Source organism: Canis lupus, chromosome 16 (genome assembly GCF_048164855.1).
Source record: "Canis lupus baileyi chromosome 16, mCanLup2.hap1, whole genome shotgun sequence".
Taxonomy (NCBI): Eukaryota; Metazoa; Chordata; class Mammalia; order Carnivora; family Canidae; genus Canis; species Canis lupus.
The window spans coordinates 60,275,664-60,296,226 of NC_132853.1; the positions used below are offsets into that span (position 1 = coordinate 60,275,664).

General features: G+C 63.4%; 1 long non-coding RNA gene across 1 annotated transcript; it reads left to right on the plus strand.

The window, feature by feature from the left end:
- Positions 1–15,229: 15,229 nt before the first annotated feature.
- LOC140607580 (uncharacterized) lies at positions 15,230–20,467 on the plus strand. Its single transcript, XR_012009555.1, has 3 exons — positions 15,230–15,629; positions 15,719–16,661; positions 20,342–20,467. It is a non-coding gene; the product is annotated as an uncharacterized lncRNA (long non-coding RNA).
- Positions 20,468–20,563: the final 96 nt, after the last annotated feature.

Consider the following 20,563-nt stretch of genomic DNA (forward strand, 5'->3'; position numbering starts at 1 on the left):
GGCCTCCTCTCTCCAGCCAGCGGGTGGACTCACGAGCGGCCAGCAAAAGGCCCTGATGATTGGCACAATAATAATCAAACAGACCAATGGAACAGGAGAGAGGGTCAGAACGAGGCCCCCCCGCCCCCCAACCCATCTTCGAATCAACTGGTTTATTTTGTTTTTTAAAGATTTTATTTATTTATTCATGACAGACACAGAGAGAGAGAGGCAGAGACACAGGCAGAAGCAGGTTCCACACAGGGAGCCCGATGTGGGACTCGATCCTGGATCCCAGGGCCAGGTCCTGTGGCCAAACTGGTTTATAACAAAGACCACTGCAGCGCGAGGGAGAAAAGGCGGCCTTCGGATGGGTTTCTCACTCAAGGTGCCGTATCGGTTGGATTTGATGGGGGAAAATGACCCTTGATCCCTGCATCACGCCATATACGAAGATTAATTAAAAATGGATCACGGACCACAATGTGCAAAGCAAAACCAAAAAAGCTTCTGGAATAAAAATGAGACTCCCTTCAAGACACTGTCACTGGCAAAGACTTCTTACATAGGACATAGAAGGTGCTCACCATGAAAGATTGGACGTCATTAAATTTAAGAATGTGGGGGATCTCTGGGTGGCTCAGGGGTTGAGCGTCTGCCTTCTGCCCAGGGCATGATCCTGGGGTCCCAGGATTGAGTCCCCCATCAGGCTTCCTGCAGGGAGCCTGCTTCTCCCTCTGCCTCTCTGGGTGTCTCTCAGGAATGAATAAAATCTTTAATAAATAAATAAATAAATTTAAGAATGTGGGCTCATCGAGGTGCCATTGAGAGAGAGAGGGTAGGCCACAACCGGAGACAATGTCCACGCCATACATTTGTGTATCTTTTTTTTTTTTAAAGACTATATTTTTAAGTAATCTCTATGCCCAACATGGGACTTGAACGCAGAACCCCGAGATCCAAGCGTTGCACACTCTACGGACGGAGCCAGCCAGGGGGCCCCCGTGTCTGAACACAGACACCCACCCAGCCAAGGAGTCCTATCCAGAACATATAAAGAACACCCACAAAGGTATAGGAAAGAGATAAACCAAACATTTTTTGTGGGGTCAGACCCTGGAACGGGCTGTCCGCAGGCCTCTAGGCTCTGGGGGGCCGCGTGCGGATGTAGAATCCGTCAGCCTCATTAATCACCGGGGAAACAAAGATCTAAACTGTGACGACGCCAATGACGTGCATCCCATGGCCACCGGGAAAGCTCGAGGTAAGGAGCCCGGCTGCAATCGGTGTCCTCGGGGCTGCGGACCTGCCGGTCGATCAGGCGGGCCGTTCCTGTCCCACGGAGCCGGTGTTAGCATCCCACCCTGTCACAGTTCTGGAGGCTGCAGGTGTGAACTCAGGGCGTCGGCAGGGCCTGTCCCTCGGTCCGTGAGTCCCCCCCGACTCCCTCCCAGCTTCTGGTGGTTGTGACAACCTGCGCCACCCTTTGGCTCACGGTCACATCACTCCAGTCTCCGCTCCTGTCACCACGTGACCTCTCCTGCATCTCTGCGCCTCCCCCTCCCCCTGCCCCACTCGGATGAGGACACTCGTCACCGGTTTTACGGCCCACCCTCATCAGGGTAGTCTCACCTCAAGATCACTAACTACACCTTCTCCCAATTAAAGGCACGTTCAGAGCACGTGGTAGATGCGTCCTGCGCTGGGGCCACGTTGCTCAGCGAGGCCCAGGCTGGAAACAACCCAAATGCCCATCAGTAGGAGAACGGATAAACAAATTGTGGTTTCTCCCCTTGATGGAATGTCACCGGGTCGTGAAGAGGAACTGCTGACACGCGCAGCCCCGCGGGGGGACTCACAGGAGCGACGCGGCCAGGAAGGAAGGTGAAGGCAGAGGCACACAGAGCGCAGCTGCGAGCCAGGGAGGTTGAAAACCCGGAGGCCCCAAGGGCCCCCCGGGGGGTGGGACATCCGTGTTCACCGAGGTGCAGGGTCACATGGAGACCAAAGCCCCCAGTACAGGTGCCGTCCCCTGATCCGAACAGGAGCGCCCCCCAGACCCCGGGCGGCAGGGAGGCCTGCTGGCCAGCGGTGCCCACCTCTGGGTCTGAGCAGGGGCGGGGTGGGTGCTGTCAGGGTTCGGGGGAGTCAGCGGCAACGCCCTTGGAAGCATCGGAGCCGCCGGTGTGAGTGCCCGCCTCGCAGGTGTGTGCGGAGCGTGCCCGGGGGCCAGGGCCAGGGCGGAGTCAAGGCGGGAGGCCAGAGTGCCTGCGTGAACACGTGTGCTCGCATGTGCATGTGCGTGAACACACGAACGGGAAGTGAACGTTGGGGAGGGCAAGGGCTGTGGCTACCAGAAAGCTTTCCCTGGGGCACTCCGGGGGCTCAGCGTCGGAGCATCTGCCCTTAGCTCAGGGCGTGACCCCAGGGTCCTGGGATCGAGTCCCACGTCGAGCTCCCCGCAGGGAGCCTGCTTCTCCCTCTGCCTGGGTCTCTGTCTCTCTCTGTGTCTCTCATGAATAAATATAATCTTTAAAAAAAAAAAAAAAGGAAAAAAACAAGCAAGCTTTCCCTTCTGCGTGCGTGGCTCACAGCAGCGCGTGGGGTGGCGCTGCCCTGGGAGATGCGTCAGGAAGGAACGGCCCGTCTCCAGAGAGAAAGTCAACTGCCGCCTAAACCCAGTTAATTGCCCCAGATTCCAACCTGGTGACCTCCAAATTCAACCAAGCATCACAGTGACTGAGACCCCCCCACCTGTCAGAGCAGGGCTGGGGATCCCCGTCCTCCCCCGACCTCCCCCGACCTCCCGTGACCCACTGGGGTCGCTCCCTCCGCTCAGTGCCGCTGCCGTCCTGTGGGCCCTACCGGGGAGGAGCTCACCTTCTGCCCAGCATCCAAGGAGCCGGCCTGCCCAGGGCCCACGGGTGGTTGGCGTCCTGGGGCTGCCATGCAAGTGACCACGCACCAGGTGCTTACTGTGGCACAAACATACCCTCTCAGCCCCGGAGGCCAGAGGTCCAGGATGCAGGTGTGGGCAGGGCCGCACTCCCTCAAGGGCTCCAGGGGCACATCGTTCCTCCCATCCTCCCCTTTTTGGGGCCCCCACGAGGTCCTCGCTGCCCCGCATCCCTGCAGTCCTGACCTCTGCGATCACGCGGCCTCCCGACATGTCCCTCTGCCTCTCCCTTAGAAGGACACTTGCCATGGGGCTTAGGGCCCACCTAGCGCAGAATGACCTCACCTCGAGATCTTTACCTCAGTTACATCCACAAAGAAGACTCGTTTTCTGAACAAAGTTTGCACCCTCAGGATCCAGGTGGACTCGGCTTTGGGGTCACCATCCAGCCACTCCAGCAGGGTTCCCCAAATATCAGAGTTGGGACACAGTCACCCCAGCCGTATGATTGGCAAAGTGGGGTACGGGGTCTGAGAGCTGTGGGCAAGTCAGCCGACTCCTCAACCCAAACACGGGACAAGAACAGGCGGGCTCGGGGAAAGAGCGTCCCGAGGGCGGGTCTGGCCTGGGAGAAGCGGGGAGAGCGCAGGCTGCCACTGTGCACACCCTTGCCTCCAGGCTTCTCCGTGTCACTCAGGACCACCCCGCCACCCATCTCATCCCCACCTAGAGGGTGTTCCCCGTGATGGTGGGGGACCCTTCAATACATGGCAGGCCAGGGTCTGGGCCCGGGTCTCCTGAGACCAAGGAGGCCCTGGCCCGCCTGGCGGTGGGTGGTCCTGTAGCAGGTGCCACTAGGCCAGAACGAGCTTGCAGGAAGGGAAGGGCCTTGGGCCCCGGGGGTGAGAGGCAGTCCCTTAGAAACGGGAGGTAAAGCAACCTTGGAAGTGCCCCCTGAGACTCCATTTCTGGGGTGCAGGTGGCGAGGTCGGCCTGTGGGCCCTGGGTGTGGCGGGCCTCGTGTGCGATGGGGTCGGACCGCAGGTGCAGGTGCACAGTGGGGCTGCACGTGCCCAGGCAGCCAGAGGCACGTGGGTGTAGGGCCCAACTTCTCTCCGGGGGGCTGGCTGGGGCCCGAGGCAGCCTCTCTCTAGTGGCCCCGGGGGGACTGCGCGGTCGAGGCCCGGGAGCCGTCTGCCGCTGATGGGCCGCTCAAAACTTTGAACTTTGTATCTCGGGTTATTAATGATGTAAGTCTCCCAACCGGAGGAAGAGACAGGAACTGGGCTGTGCCCGGCCCCCCGCCTGCCCCCCGAGCTCCGGGCCTCCGGCTCATTCCCTTCCCCACAGACCTTCGGCCCAGCCTTGCCACCTCTGCCCCCAAGAGGCCTTTCAGGTGAGGGAACAGGGGGTGTCCGGGAGAGCACCCTCCGCCCTCCCCCTTCCCCCGGAGGGCCAGGGGAGCGCGGGCATCACGGCCGCGGAGGGAGGGCCAAGCGCTGGGCTCAGCCTGGGAAGAGCTGCCCCACGTTGGCCGTTCAGACGCCTGGGTCAGCTCGGGCTGTCCTGAGCACAGGCCGGCAGTGGCCCCTCTGCGCCTGCCCATCGGACCCCCAATCCTGCATTTCTCGGTGCTCTCGGGGCTGGGAGTGGCTCGAGCTCTCATGGAGGCCAATGCCCGGGGTGCAAATACTGGCAGCCCCCCTTCCTGCCTCTGGGGCCTTGGCCAGCCCTGAGGGGCCACCTGGTGAGTCAGGCCCAGTGCTCAGCCCACTGGGTCAGTGAGGACGACCAGTGGCTGCTGGGCCCCAAGGCCTAGCTGGGGGCTAGGGCCATTTCTCATCCTTTTCCACCCCTGCCCCACTGGATTCCTTTTTTGACTCTGCTGGGGAATCCCTCCTGCCCCTCCCCAGGGTTGCAAGGGCCCTAGGCCTGCTCTGTCCGCACACAGGACCCTGGCACCCCTCGCCCCAGCGCCTGCGACGCCAGCAAGTCCCTGGAGCCAACGTCTTACCCAGCAGCCCTGCTGGAAATCTTCTAGCACCCCCATCCCTGTCACCCTCACGGGGGTTTCCAACCCACGGCGCCCCTCGGCCAGGAGCCCTGTGCAGACAGGTTGGGGCCTCAGCATGGGCGGGGGTGCGGGCGGCACAGGACCCGACTGCAGACTCCAAAGGAAGCTAGCTCACCCTTGCCCACACCCGGAGGCTCCTCCCGCGGGGCCCACACGAGGTATGCCTGCCAGCAGAGGACCCTGACCCCTAGGGGAGCCTTTCCCCGAGGCCCTTGACACTGTGAGGGAGCCTGGCCGCAGCCCCGAGGCCTGGGACCCTACGGCCTGCCGTCACTGGGTATTGATGCCTTGAGCCCCGGCATGGAGTGTTCGGGGCTGCGGGCCTCCCCAAGCGGGGGTCTGACTGCCCAGCGTTCACCTTACTGTGGGCGTTCAGGAGACAAGTGCCCAGCTTTGGGGAAGTGGGAGGGGCTTCTGGGGGCTGGTCTGCGTACCCCGTGGACTCTGCGGACTGAGGGACCCAGAGCAGATGGCATCTGAACCCCAAGTCCAGCTGGTGGGCTCTGTGGGGCCTGGTGGGGGGGGCGTAGGGCGAACAGAGGCACCCTGGGCCTACAAACCATCAAGGGGTCTGTGGGGCCAGGGTGGGGCTGAGGTAGCTGGGGAGGTCCGTGGGCATTGAGCCAGGGCAGCAGGAGAGGGAGCGGGGTGTCCCCGGGGGCTCCCCAGCAGTGAGGCGGGGATAAGGGCCTCCCTCTGGGCCTGGGGATGTGCTTGGGGGTAATGTTTATTGTTTTGGGTTTCTCTGATTACAAAATGGGTACATTTCAAAAGAGACATTTGAGAGCTATAGGAAATGGGAAAGAAGAGAACCATCTGCCTCGACCTAGGTGATCTTCCTTCAGACCCCTCGCCCAGGAAAAGGTCAGTAGGCCGGACACACTGCAGCCCTGGGCTTCTGAGGGCCCACACTGTCCTCCCAGCCCCCCTGCCCCTGCCCCCACTGCCACTTACTAAGAGAGGACAATGCCCCCCTCGCAGGGAGCGTCCACTTCCTAGCCCAGATCCACTGCGGCGATTCAAGCCCAGACCCCCGAACTCGAGGCCTGCAAGTCATCCTCGTCTGCAACGCCCCCCTCCCCGACCTCCACTTGCCCTTGCTGATCGACCCCCACCCCAGCCTGCTCTGAAGCCACCACAAGGTCCTCCGTCCCCACTGGAGTTGGGGGTCCTTGGCCTCCCGGTCATTGGGGCTGAGCTCCGGCAGGGCTGACGGATCCCAGGGTGGGACCTGCTCTGTGTGGCCAGCAACGCCCCAGAGGTGAAGCGCGCGCCGCAGCCAGGCCAGGCATGGGGTGCCATGGGACCGGGCGGCTATTCCCAGATGGGCCTGGGCGGGCAGGGCGTTGTGTGGGAGAGGCCCAGCGGCCCCCGAGCTCCTTCCACCTGGACCCCCTCCCGCCCCCACCGCGGCCGAGGCCCACCCTCTCATCTTCCTCCCATGGCTGCAGCCATTGAAATCTGGGGGAAAAAATGGGTTTGATGACCCCTTCGAAACTTCCGGTCCCAACACTGTTTTTGCCCTTCTCTTGTGTGCCCCCAGCCCCCAGCCCCCAAGCACAGAGCGGGGGGATGGGGTGGGGTGGGCAAGGGACCGCTACGTATGCAACACCCACTCAAGGGTTAACTGAGGCCAAAAAGCAGAGCCGCTGTTGTTGTGAAGCGCCCCCAGCCCCCCTGGCGCTGATCCCTGGTCCCGTGGTGACCACGGGAGTGTGGGTGCAGACAAAGCTGTGTTCATCCAGCCCTGGGTTTGATGATAGCAGCACAAGGACCCCATTCTCTGCCGTCCCCAGCTGCGTCCCCCCCACCGTGAGCCTGACACCCCGGAGGGCCCCCAAGGGCACAGGCTCAGCTGCTGGGGCGCGGGGAAAGCTCGAGGGGCCTGACCGGGGCGGTTCTGCCTGAAAGGTACCGACAGCTGCAAGTCTGCGTGGCATGTCTTCAGGGGGGAACCGCCTGCATGTTTACAACTGATTTTAGAACCTAAAAAGTGGAGGTTCATATCCAGCCTGTTAAACATAATCTTACTGGTTTCAGTCCAATGTGACCTTTTGGAATCTGGCTTCCAGATTCTTCCCATATATTAGCAGCTCTTCCCAGCTGTAGAGCCGGTGACTGGCCCCGCTGCGCGTTCATCCTTGAGACTCAGAAAAGCAGGCCTGGCTAGCAGAACCCGCAGAGGGGACTTTCCAGGGAGAAGGGGGCTCTGGTGGCGTCCTGCTCGTGGGTGCTGCGGCCCACCGTGGGGGACAGGAGGCCACGTTTTTCTGCTTTCCATCCACAAGCATAAGGGGCGTGGAGGAGTCGGGACAGTCTGGCCTGTCCACAAACCCTGGGGCTCTCAGGACCCACAAGCAGTCAATCCATGTCCTGGTTTTGCAGAATCTGAGACCCAGCCCCTGGGTGAGAACACAGGCCTGTCATTTACTGCCCCAGTCTCAGTTTGCTCATCTGTAAAATGGGCACGATCACCATGCCACCTGTGTCCCAGGCTGTCCAGAAGATTGAATGAGTGTCTAGGACACCATCTGGCACCCAGATGCCCACGTAGTCATTTAGGCTGGAGAGGTGGACCAGCGGAATTGGCCAAACTCTTGCACCCTGGATCCTGGTCTGGGCCCCCACGTGGGACTGCGTCCCACCCCTGGGAGGCCCCTCTTGGCCAGCGCCCAGCTTAGCTAGGTTGCCAGCTTGGTTGGTGGGGGGTGTTTGCTCTTGAGCATGCGGCCCTCCCTTTCTGCCAGCCACGGCCACTGGGGTCCCTCATTCATTCTCTCCCAGAAGCACACCCCTCACCTTCAGGTGTCCAAAGCCGGGCTCTCCGCCCCAACCGCATACCCCAGCCGGACAAGGCATCTGGCCCCAGCCCGGGGGTCTCAGGCTCCCCGTGGCCAGGTGGGCACCGGCCGGGCCTCCTCCGGGCCGCCAGCGGGACAGAATGCTGCCCCGGGGCCCAGCGGAGGGGATGGGGGCCAGCGCCCAGCACGCCGCCTCCCCGCCGGGCGGGCCTGACCTTCTCCGAGCGGACAAAGGCCTGCGGGCCGGGCGGCGCCTTTAAGGACACGGCGCAGCGGGGTCTGTGCCAGGAGGCGCCTGGCGCCCTGGAGGAGCCGTGGGGGCGGGAGGTGGGGGGGCTCTCAGCGCGCCCGCTTGGCCGCTCGCTCCAGGGGAGCCCCAGCGGCTGGGCCCGGAGCTGCGGGGGAGCCGCGGGGCGGCGGGGGGGGGGGGGGGGGGCGGGGGGCGCGGACCCGGGGGAGGCATCCGGCCCCAGTGCCCCACCTCGCGGCGCCCCCTCCCCGCGGCCTGCCTGGAAAGCGAGTCGAGCCAGCGTGGACGGTGGAGATTAGATTCCGCTCCTCTCTCATCAATTTTCCGTTTAGTGTCACCGGGCCCCATTGTGGGAGAGGGAAGCGCGTCACCCGGGCCATAAATTTGCGATTATGGCGCGTCCGGCCACCTCCCCGCAGGGCACCGGGTGGGCTCCGGGGAGTAGGTCTGGATGGTGGAGCACCGGGCGCCCCGGGGCAGGACCTGGATGGGGACGGGCCGGGCCGGGACCTGGGGCTGGAGCGGAGGGGACCGGGGTGCCCTGCGGTGGGTGCCGCTTCTCCCCAGGCCTGAGAAGCAGGCCCCGGGCACAGGGCTTTGTTTCTAGCTGGGATGTCTTCTCCCACAGGCCTGGGGGTGGCTTTCTGCCTCAAAAATGCCTGCTATTAAAAAATACAAGTGGAAACCCAAGAAGATGCATTCTGAAGGTGGAAAGAGAACTCCCCAATTTGCAATCTGCTCCCTCCCACAGCCCCAACGTGGACACTGACCTGGTCCAAGGCCCAGGGCGGCCACATGCCCCAGAGCGCAGCAGTGAGCCTTGGAGGCCCAGCAGAAGTGGCCCCTGGGGGCTGAGGACACCAGCCCCAGTCGTGCTGCCCCGGGTCAGGCCCCTCTGCCCGGCCTGGCTGGGCCCGGTTCTCTTCCTCTTCGGAGACTCCCTTTGGGACCCTCCCCACAACCCCCTCCCCCCAGTTCCTGCCCGCAGCCAGTGTTGATGCGTCATGAGCAGCGATGCAGTATGTATTTCTGCAGGTCAAAAACAAACAAAAATTTTAAAACAGCGGATCTATTGAATGATTTTCAATTAAAGGGATCTACTGTCCTGTTAACAAAAGCAGCAGGCGGTGGGCGTGCTCCAATCGGGCCAGGGTGGTGGGCCCGTGGGCGTGCCTCTGAGGAGTGGGAGAAGGGCCTTTGCCGCAGGCCCCAGCCGCTCTAGGGGAACTTGGATGGGAATATAATCGGTGTTTGGTCCATATCTGCTGCAGGTAAACAGGCCAAGGGCTCGACCCCCGAGCAATAAGCAGGAGAAGAGGCGTTATCTGGTGCCTTCCCAGCCCTGGTTTCCTCCCCAGGGCAGCCCGGGAGGGAGCCTCCAGCCTTGGCCATCAGCTGGGAGGAAAGTCCTGGGAGGCCAGGGTGGGGGGTGTCGCTGAGCCCAGGGGCAAGAGGACGTTGTGAGCCAGACCCACCCCAGAAAGTAGGTCTGGGATGTGAGTGGGAAGCTTGGCTGGCAACGGCTTTACAGGAGGACAGGAGGGCTGGGCATGCGACCCTGCCGAGCTGCACCGGCCCGGCCTCTGGTTTTATGTGTCAGAAGCCAGTCTGAATGTGCTGCCCCTTACCCCTGGAGCCCTGCGCTGGGAGAGTAGGAAGGGGAGGCTAGCAGAGGTTGGGGGGCTTGCCTCCTTCAGGAATGTGAAACAATCCAGCTGGGAAGTTTGCTTAGAGGTTCCTGCCTGCTCTGGAGGCCAGGGTGGGAAGGGCAGGTGCCTTCCCCCTCCGTCTGGGGGGCCCTCCTGCGGCCTGAGCTCTGGTAGTGGTGCTCAGAGGACTCTGTTGGCTGGGGCTGAGGAGCAGGGTCTGATGAGCTGTGGCCCCCAACGTGCGGGCCAGCTTGGTCCCAGACACGCCGTTCGGCTCTGCTCCTGGCCTCGCCTGCTTGTGGCAGCTCTGCGTGGGCCAGCTGGATTTTATCAGAGGAAACCCTGACACCCAGCCCATAGCCCCTCTCTCGGGGCCCTCCCACCAGTGTGAGCTCAGGCCCGGGAAGTCCGGCCCCAGAGACCCTGTCCAGACATACCCTGACAGCGACATGTGTAAACACACCCAAACACAGCCGCCAGGGAGCAGCCCGCCACGACTGCTTACTTGGCACTCCCGCGGGCCGGTCTGGGAGGCCTGCTCTGGAAGGAGGCAGGTGTCCTGGGGGGGGGGGTGCAGCCAGCCTCCCGTGTCTGTGCCTCCTAGGAGCACCACAGAGCTGTCCCCTCCTTAGGTCCTACTAGACTTTTGTCCTCCACAGGGCGGCTCCAGCCACTAGGTCACCTCCTCCTTTCCCACTGGCTGGGGCTGGGCTCTCCCCACATGCGTGGGAAGATGGGGGGCCCAGTTGGGGTCAATCTCTTGGGAGGAGATCCCCTGAAATGCACCTCCACCCCCAGTTTTGGCTTTAGAGGGTGATTGGGGGGGAGGGGGAGCACTTGGCCTTCCGGGGAGGGCGGCCTAGCACACACACTGGTTCCTCCCCAGACCTCCCCCAGGGTCCCCGGCCTTCTGGCCTTCTCCCCAGGACATGAGAAAGCGGCCAGGAGGCTGGGCGGGGGACGACAGCGGGCAGCGAGGGGGCAAGGGCGTGCTCCCTCTCCTCGGGGCCTCCTCACCCCTGGGGGTCCCGCGTCTCCCGTCCCCTCATCTCTTCAGCCGTATTAACAGTTGCTGCCACTAATCAAACGTCCGGGAGGGGAAGCAGGGCCATGGGACGCTCCTGCCCTTTTATGAAAATCACTTCAGTTTAACCCAGATGGGTCTCCCGTTGATAACCTCACGCAACCAGCACCCTGAATTATACTTTACGTGTGAACACACTGGGTTATATTTAGCCACAAATTACAACTCTGTGTTTAACAAGCACCTTCCCTGAGCTGAGGGGGCTGGGCAGCCTCCTGACCTGGTTGGGCCAACCGGGAACAGCATTAACCCCCCAGGGGGAGGGGCCCAGGAAAGCTGTTCATCCAACTTCAAAGTTTGGCTCCCCAGCAGCTCTCGGTGCCTTTTGAAACTTCCAGCCCCACCCCCAAGTGTGTCTGTGGCCCGCGGGGACCAGCTGTGCCTGGGGGGCGGCTCCTGAGTGAGCAGGACTCTGAGGGCCCCCAGCTCGGCCCAGAGCTGGACCTGGGAGGGACTCAGCCTGGGCACCGCTGTGCTGGAGGGAGCCCCTGGGGGAGGTGTGGCAGGGACCCTGCTGGCCTGGCCTGGCCCCACAACCCTTCCTTGCAGTCTGCTGCTCCCGTCACCTGGCCTCTGACTGGAAGCACTATTGGGGGGCCAGCCCCCTCTTCTGGGGGAGGGGTCCTTCCCGTCCTCTCCAAAGTGGGCCCATCCTAAGCTTAACGCCCCACGAGGAAGACGTCCAAGAGAAGAGCACCCTCCAGTCTAGGCACCAAGCCCGGGCTGCAGCACCCTGGAGAGGACCTCTGCGGGTCCCAGGGGCCTTCCCGACTCCAGCCAGCCAGGGCTGAGCACAGGGGTCCAGGCTGCTCTGCTGACGGCCTAGTGAGGGAGCCTCGAGGTGCACAGGGCTCCTCAGGTCTGGGCAGGCCTGGCCCACACCACCTTCCCCCCACACCTCTGCTCTCTCTGGTGTCCCAGCCGGAGACCCCGATGAACAGAACGACCCCCCCATGTCTGGTGGCAGGAGACCTCCTTCAGGGAGTTGGGGCGGGCGCCCAGCACCGCGTCCTGGAGGCTTCGGTGGTGCTGGCCGAGCTCCTCCAGCTACGGCCCTTCTGGGAATGCGTCTGACTTTGTTTCTACCCCTTTTACTGGGGTGGGGGGGGAGGGCATGTGTGCAAACTCCTAATCTCCATAGACTGTCCTTGGAAAGAGAGGATGGACATCCATCATGTTCCCGGTGAGGAAGGGTAGGGGGTGCAGGCCCGCGCACCCCTCTTCCCCCTCCGGCCCAACCTCTAGATGCTGGGCAAATGCAAACCTGTGGTTACAGGGCCCCCCCTTCAGGCAGTCCTGCCCGCCTGCTCCCTGGCCCTGGCCCCCTGAGCCTGGGGGGTATGGCTAGGATTAGGAGTCAATTTTCGTCAAGAAATAGTCCCTAATTTGGCCCTTTGACTAATGGCCCAGGGAACAATGGAGAGACCCCCCGACGCACAATTACGGAGCACGCAGCTCTGCTTCTGGCCCAAGCGGGTGTTTATTTGGCGCAGGGACTAATTTACAATTTTATGTAATGTACCCGAAACCCCCACCCTCTTGTATTAAAAAATGATTATTTCATGATTTTGGACAGAGCAGAATCATGGTCTTTTGGGAGCTGGGAGACCTAGATCCATTGCCACCTCTCGGGGAGCACGGCAGACGGGGCGCCAGGGCCGGGGATGGGCTCTGGGGATGTCAGAGGCCCTGGGCCGCGTTGGGGAAGGCAGCTTCTCAGGATGCTGATACACACACATGCCGCAAACACGTGTTGGTGATGTGGAAGTGCGTGCATGTATGTTTTGTGCACATGGGAGTATAATGTGCTGTGTGATGATCAAGTGTGTGCCTGAGTGTGATGTAGGTGTACGCATGTGATGTGTGATCACATCATGTGTGATGTACGTGTGCACATGTGAGGTGGCACATGGGTGGTGTGTGTGTGTGTGTGCAGTGTGGACTTAAGTGTGGTCTTCGAGTGTGTGCCCAGGTGTCAGAGAACAGCTGGCTTCTCGGGCATCTGTTTATCTTCTTCCCAGGCCAGAGGGTAAGCCAGGAGTGGTGTGTGCCAGGAGAGGCATGTGGAAGCGGGGGTTCCTGCAGGGAGGAAGCACGCGGGGGGGGGGGGGTGCTCAGGGACGCCTCTGGCAGGGTTCCAGGCTGCGGCCAGGCGTGCGGGCTGCTGGGCTGTGGGAGCCCATTCCCTTGTGAAACTGCCGGCGACTGCAGAGCCCTGGACACGCCAGCTCAACCTGGCCTCCCGTCGGGACCCCTTCTTGTCTCCTCTCTGACCTCTCCCTGGCTTTCTCTGCCGCCCTCGTGGAAGGCGAGTCTGCAGATCCCTACACCATGTTTCTCTAAAATTAAAAACATTTGTTAGCTCTGGACAGCAGGGAGAGTGAAAAGCTCGGAGCCGATAGTGCTCCCAGCCAGACGTGGCCCGGCCCCAGCCTCAAGGGAGAACACGGGGAGCTTATGTTGGTGGCGCGGCGGGAGCTGCCTAGCGGCCCAGGGCCCGAGCTTGGAGGCCGCCAGACCCTGCCCCATCCAGCAGGCCCAAATGCGGGTATTTGCTGTAACAACTGTTTTGAAACAGCACTGGGGTGGGTAGCCTACTAGATTTGTTTTTTAAGTGATGCTGGGGGAAGAAGAAGGGGGCAGGGTGGGGTGGGCAGAGGAGGGCAGGGAGCGGTGAGGCCCAGGCACATGCAAGGCCAGCAGGCCCTCCCTCCACAGGCCTGCAGCCTGACTCCGGATGCAAGTCACCAGGGGCAGAGCACAGCACTCGAGAGGTTCTGGAAGCCGGCTCTCCCCCACTGAATTAGTAATCTGGTGAGGGTGAGCTGCAAAGAATGGGTGACCTGCAACCTGCGGGGGACCTCCCCAGCTGCCGTCTGCAGCGCTGCTGGGGGGGGGGGGGGCGCATCAGGCTCCAGGACCTTCAGACAATCTTCTGCCCAGGGGGGTGCAAGTAGGGTTTGGGAATTTCCCAGCAGGGGCCCTTCTGCGCCCACGCTGGGGGACGCTGGGGGATCCTGGAACACCAGAAGCGGCTGCGACTCCCGACCCTGCGGTTGGAGGCCAGGAGTCCCCTCCCGGGACACACTTGGGGAGCTCGGAGAGACCCAGGGTTCCACCGGTCGCCAGAGTCAGAGTGTTTTCTCTCTCTTGGATGGAGGATCGCTTTTCTTATATGTATTTTGCTCACTTAAATATTTAATTCCAAACGGAGCTTTAAAACCTAAATATATATATATATATAAAAGATTCCGGGGCGGCAACCTCACTGGAGAAAGTCAGCAATGGGGAAGTCCGGTTGGAACCACAGTGGGCTACGTGCTGTCGGCGAGGGGCCTTTGCGGGGGTCGGGACTCCGAGGCCCCGGCTGGAGGCCTGCGCCGGGGGTGGGGGGCTGCGGAAGCTGGTGGGGGCCCCGGGGCGCACCGAGCGGGCAGCACCGCGCACCAGGCCACCGGAGCCAGGGGCGCGCAGGGAGCCCGGGGCGCCCCAGGGCCGCGCTGCCGGCAGCTCCCGGTCCCCCCCCAGCCCTGCAGGCCGCCCCCGCCCGCCCACCCCGGGTGAGAGCGATTTCTCCCGAGCCGGGCCCCCTCTCCCGGACGCGCGCGGGAAGCAGGGGCGGGACCCCAGGAGCTCAGGAGCCCAGGCCTCCCCGCATCCGCCGGGGCCGCCGCCGCGCCTCGGTCCGCCGTCAGCCGCGGCCGAACCCGGTGGTCCGCGCCAGCCACCCCCCGCCCCGAGGGCCGCGCCCAGCCCGAGCCGCCCCCGGCCCCCCCCCGGGTCCGCAACGGGGCCCTAATTCAATCGCCCACGGCCTAATGAATAGCCGCGCGCTAATCGGATCTGCAGGCGCTTTATGGATTTCTGCGCGCCGCCTCTCCTCCCGCGGCCGCCGCGCGCCGCCCGGGGTCGTTTCCGAAGGCGCGGGCCTGGGGACCCGCCAGGGGCGCGGGGGGGCCGGGGGCTCGCCGCAGACTGCCCTCGGGACCGCGCGCCCCGGCCCGCGCTCGCCGGGTCCCGGCGCTTACCTGCCCGCCCCGCGCTCTCCGGGGCCGCCCCGCCGGCCGCGCCGCCCCATCCCGGAGCCCCCGCGCGCAGCCCAGGCCCCCCAACCCCAGGTCAGCGGTGCCCGCGGGGGAAGGCCGGCCCGGGCAGTGCGCCTGCTTCCCCTTTCTCTCCGGATTCCTTTGATCCGCGGGCTCTGCGGCGCACCTCGGCTCCCGGGCTGCCGGGGTCGGCCCGTGGGGGTCCTGGAAACTGTCCCCAGCTTATCTCCTTTCATCAAGCGGCCTTGGGCGCCTTGAAACCGCGGAGCCAGTAATTGCTTTTTTCAGGAGGCCCAGTGCGGACTGGACAACAGCCAATCAGCGCCTTGTTTACACTCGGTGATGGACAGCCTGCTGGCAGCGCGCCAGCCAATCCCGGCGGTCCCGCGGGAGCGGGCGGGGGGCGGGGGGGGCGGGAAAGGAAGGAGACAACAGAAGGCCCCGGGCTTAACCCCTTCGTGTCCCCATCGGAATGAGCCGCTGGAGAAGCCGTAATGCGTGTGCACGCGTTTGTCAGCATCTAACAAAACAAATATCCTTTTTTTTTTTTTTTTGGTCCCCCAGAGGTGGGGGCCGAGACTCACAATGAGAAAGAGGGGCAAGAATAATGCACCCATCACTACTGAGACACCACCTGGACTCCCCGAGAATAAATAGCATTTTGTTGGGAAACCACATTCCAACAGAAATATTTATTCGGAGACTATTTTTTTTTTAAAGTGCTTTGCGTCTCGTAACGAGGAAGACAATCGTTCAGTGGCTCCTTTCAATTGCGGGAAGAATGGAGCGGAGATGCAGAAGAGTGGCACCGAGAAACACCGTGCAGGGTCTTCGCCCTGTGCATATCAAGGTGAACGTTTTTTTTTTTTTTTTAATCTAGCTGCAGATGAAGAAAAGGGCAATATTTGTCTTCGCCTTACAGCCCCGTATTTCATTTAGGTCGGTGCTCCGTGGCAAAGGACGGCCGAGGGAGATGAAAATGGGAGTCGCAGGTAGATGGCCAGAGATGCAGGACGGAGTCCCTGAGGTGTGATGGGCAGGCTGGGGGAGAGGCGGCCAGGCAGGTGACTCCGGGGGCCCACGCGCACTGTCCCGGCCTCCAGCGAGCGCGCATCCCCGGGCTCGGTCCGAGCAGGCCAGGGTCCGGAGCGGTGGAGGGGCCGCAAAGCCGAGGAGGCCTCTGCGCCGAGATCGGGCCTACGTACGCACGGTTCAGCCACCTGCCAGGCCGGTCCCAGGTAGGAACAAAAACATCTGCCTTCGCGGGCGCTGCTGTTTCTCGTCCCGGCCTGGATGCACCGGAAGGCCAACGTGAGACCTGCTGGATTGCATTAAAAAGGGAAAAGGAAAAGGAAAAGGAAGAAAGGGAAAAGGAAAAGCGTCCCCTGCGCGCGGACACGCGCTCCCACTCGCCCCGCTCGCTCTCCCGCCCTGCGCCATCGCATTCCCATTCAGCAGCAACGATCTGCGCAGAGGAGCTGCGCAGTCGCCGGGCTTGAATTAGGCGCCATCGGGCTCAGTAGTAGCCCTGCTGCTCCCTGATTGGCAGCTCTCTGGCCCCGCGCCAGCCTATTGGGAGGCCTGTTTACGCCGAATGAGTGGCACGAGCTCCCGGCCGCGGAGGGCGGCGCGGCCAATCAGCGCGCCCGCTGCTCGGGGCTGAGTGGCACGAGCTTATTAGTATGCAGGGCCCGTGGCTCGCCGCGCCGGGCTGCAGGTTTGAGAGCCGCTCTGGATGGGCTCGCTAGAGTCGTTGTTGTGGAAGCGGTGCCTTTACAGTGCAACAGTCAGCACATTGAAAATACCAATAGGAATACAAAACAAAGTCACATTTACTGATTTAATTGTATTGCATTCAATTGTATCCAGGAAACAACCTCCAGTAAGTAACTGAAATTGCTTTCATTTTTTTTTGTTTTTGTATTTTTATTATTATTTTATTTTTTTATTTCGGCTTCGGGGATTTACATTTTTTTTCTCTTTAGCAAGAGATTCAGGGTTGTGATGTTGAGAAAGATATATCTTCCCTTTTTAAGATTCCGTTATAATGTCGAGTAGGCTTTTTTTTTTTAAGATGGACTATATATATAAGAGCGATTTTTTTTTCCTCTGAAAAATCGTATCGATCGGTTTGAAATTCCGCCCCCCCTCCCCCCGTAATGCGTCCTTGCTTTGCTCTGAGCGCTTGTTGTCTCGATCGACACCCAGCATTAGAAATAAATAATCGCGACAGGACAGGGACGGCCGGGCTGCGTCCAGCGCGGAGCGCGCGGGTGGCTGCAAGCGGACAGTCGGCGGGGACCCGGGCGCCGGCCGACCGTGGACGAGCCCCGGTGGCTCGCCCCCCCCACCCCGCCTCGCTCCCTCCCCCGAGCAGCTCCGCTCGGCCCCGCCCGGTCGCTCAGCCGCGCTGGGAACGGGCCGGCGCGGGGTGGCTCCGGGGCCCGGGCCGCTGGCCGCAGGGGCTTTCCGGCCGCCGGCTGGGTGCCGGCGAGGGGCCGGGGCGGGGACGGGCGAGCGCGCTCTCGGGTTTGGCTTTCCAGAGCCTGATTCACTGCAGAGCATTTCAGAAATTCTTTTCCTGGGGGGTGGGGGATGCTGGACGCAGAAGGGGGCGGCGAGGCCAGCGCAGCGGGGCGTTCTCGCCGCGCGCGTTCCGGGCAGCGTGCGGGGTCCCGGGCCCCGGCCCTCCAGGCGGGGTCTGCGGGGGAGCGTGCCCTGGGGGCGCGGGTTCCGGCGCGGCCGGGGACCCCATCCCCTCCCGCGGGGGCGGGCGCGGCCATTTCGCAGGGAGCGGGTTGTGCGGCGGCGCCCGAGCAGCCCGCGCCCCCGTGCGCCCCTGGCCGCAGCCCGGCCTGCAGGCCCCACGGCGTCCGCGCGCGGGGAGACGGCGCCGGGGAAGGCGCTCCGAAGGGGGTGCTCGTCCCCCGAGGGCGGCAGATGCGGCCGTGCGGCTTTTAGTCCTTTGGCTAAACCCGAAGGCGACCTGGAGGAGCCCCAGAGCGAGGGGCGCGCGAGCCACGCCAAGGGGGGACGGCGGCTCTGGGAGCGGGCCCCGCCAGCCCGGCGTTCCCAAGTGCGGTTCCTTCCAAAATGCCCTAGTCATGGTGTCCCCGGCCCGCGCGCAGCCCCCGGCGCTCCGCCGCGCTCGCTCCATTCCCTCCCCCAGCGCGGCCAGGCCCGGGGCTGCAGCGCCGACCTCCGCCGCGGCCTCTCCCGAGCTGGGGGGAGGGGTCCTGCCGGCGGGGGCTCCGGGGCTCCGAGGCTCCGGGGCTCCGAGCCCAGGCCGTGCGCCCCCGCCCCGCGCCCGCCTCGGCCTGGCTTCCGCAGGCCGCCGGGGAGGCGCTGCGCGGCCTGTCCCCGCGAGCAGAAAGCACAAAGGGGAGCCCCTCCAGCCCAGGGAGGGTCGCGGTTGCACAGGCGGGCGACTGCAGTTCTCCCCCCAGCTGCGTAAAAAGTCTGGCGGGCTGCGGGGCCCGCGATCCGCCCGCCGGGGGTGGACCATGACCGCTGCTGCCGGCCGCCCAGCCCGCGTCCCGAGAACCGCGAGCGGCTCGCGCTTTCTCGGCAGAACTGAAATCTCTTTACTGGAAAAAAGAAATCCCACAAAACAAAAGCGTAGCGCACACGACTCCCCGGAGGCCGCCGGGCAGCCCTGCACCCCCGCGGGCGCAGCCCAGGGCCCTCGGCGCCTTTGAAGCCGCAGGCTCCAGACCTCCCTCCCCTCCTGCCCTCCCTTTGTCCGGCCGAGGCCCCCGGCCCGGGCAGCCCCTCCCCTGACCCCGGCGCGGGCTGCCCCCTCGCCGGCGCTGCCTGGGCCCTGGCGGCTCGGCGCTCGCTTTGCAGGCCCGAGCCGCCGCGCGGCGAGTGATTTGTTAGACCGGGGGAGAGAGCTGGCGATCCCTAGAGGCGAGGGAACCCCAAACCCCTTTGTAGGAAGTTGAGAGACAAAGAGGACTCTGTCTGGGTCCCATTTATTTACAATGCAGAAGTTCTCCGAATAAATATTAAAAAAGCTTATCAGCTGAGCAAATATGTATTCACTTAATACATTATGTTTTCGGTTATAGATTAAATCAAACACAAAATAGTCTGCAAATAAGACGCTGTTGAACTCGTAGCATTAAATATAGCAATTTAAAATGGTATTCACGAAATGGAAAACATCTCCGTGGCTCTGCTGTCATGGTGGGACGGCAAAAAAAAAAAAAAAAATTTAAATCAGGTTTTCTGCACGGTCCACAATCAAGGATCTTGAGCCTACCACCCATCTCCCTTTTGTTGGAGGTGATAGCAAACACCCAAACAATGCAGCTTTGCGGATTTAGGAAATGAGGGGAAATATGCAAAGTGAAAGAGGTCCACGCGGGCACACGGGCGAGCGGCTTCTCGGTGTCCGCCGCCTGCCCTGCCTGCCCCGCGTTCCACGCACAGCCCGGGGTGCACTCCCCTGGGTGGGTGGGGGTTGGAAGAAGCGAGGTGGGGGTGTTTCTGGGCGGCCCAGCCGGGACGTGGAAGCCCAGGACTGAGCCCCGGGGTGGCTGGGACTGGGCTGGGGCGAAGGTCGCTTGGGGCCGTGGGCAGCGCTGGCACCGCAGACCCCCGCGTGCAGCTTGGCGACCCCGGGGCTGGCACTGCAGGGGGAAATTCTGTGGCCGATTTGGGGCGCTAAGAGGGAAATTCTGAGCCTCAGAGCATTCGGCACCCCCACCCCTCACGCCGCCCCAAAGCCCCCAGTCCGCAGAGGAAGATCCTGGGCGAATTGGATTGGGGGGCGGGGTAATTGTTCCAGCCTCGCCGGGAAGCTCCCGGGTCGGGCCGGTGGGCCGGGCACTGCGGCGTGGCCGCCCAGGTGACCCCGGCGGCGGACGCAGGCTCCCGGGATCGGCGGAGCTGGCCCCAGGCCCTGCCTCGGTGCTGTGGGTGGGTGGGGAGGGTTGTCCCCCTGGGTGGGGGGGGTGGCGGCGGGTTCTAAAGAATGGGCCGAAAGACGCATGGGGGGATGGGAGAAGTGCAGAAAAGAGAAGGTTATAAAAAAAAAAACAACTCTTGAGTTACAATCAATAAAATTACTCGCTTAATTAGCATGGTTATTCGGTTAAGCGGAATGTAGTAAAAGCTGGACCTCGGAATGGGGGGGGGAGGCGAGCGTGGACCTCAGGCCTTTCCTCCGAGACACCTCCGGGCAGCGGGGGAGGGGAGAGGGTGTGCGTGCGAGTGTGTGTGTCTGTGTGTGTGTGTGCGTGATGGCTTCGCAGATTTGGGTTTTTATCACCCAGCGGAGCCAGCAGCCTCTTGCCGCGGCGCCCTCGCCGCAGGGACCCGCGGGGACGCGAAGGGGAAGCGGCGAGCGCTGCAGCCGGGTTCCCCCGGGCTCCGAGGGGCCGAGCGCGGCCGGGCCGGTGCGTGTGCGCGGGGGCATCCGCGGCGCGCGCGCGGGCGGCCGGTGAGCCCCGGGCCCCGGCGGCCTGTCCGGCCGCCGCTGGGGCGGGCGGGGCGAGGACCCCCCTGGGCGAGCCGAGCCCCGGAGTCACCGAGTGTCTTGTGCTTTTGCCTCCGCAGACCATGGACCCGCACGGCGGCCGCCGGCCCGGCGCGCGGCCGCCCGCCGAGGAACCCAGCCCGCCGGCGTGCTGACCGGCCCTCCGCCCCGCCGGTGACCCCGGACGCCGCCTCCTCCGCGCCGCCCGCCCGCGCGCCGCCCGCGCGCGCCGAGCCGCCCCCGGGCCCCGGCCGCGCTGATCCCCGGAGGCGGCGTGGGGCCGGGGCCGGGGCGGGGGCCCG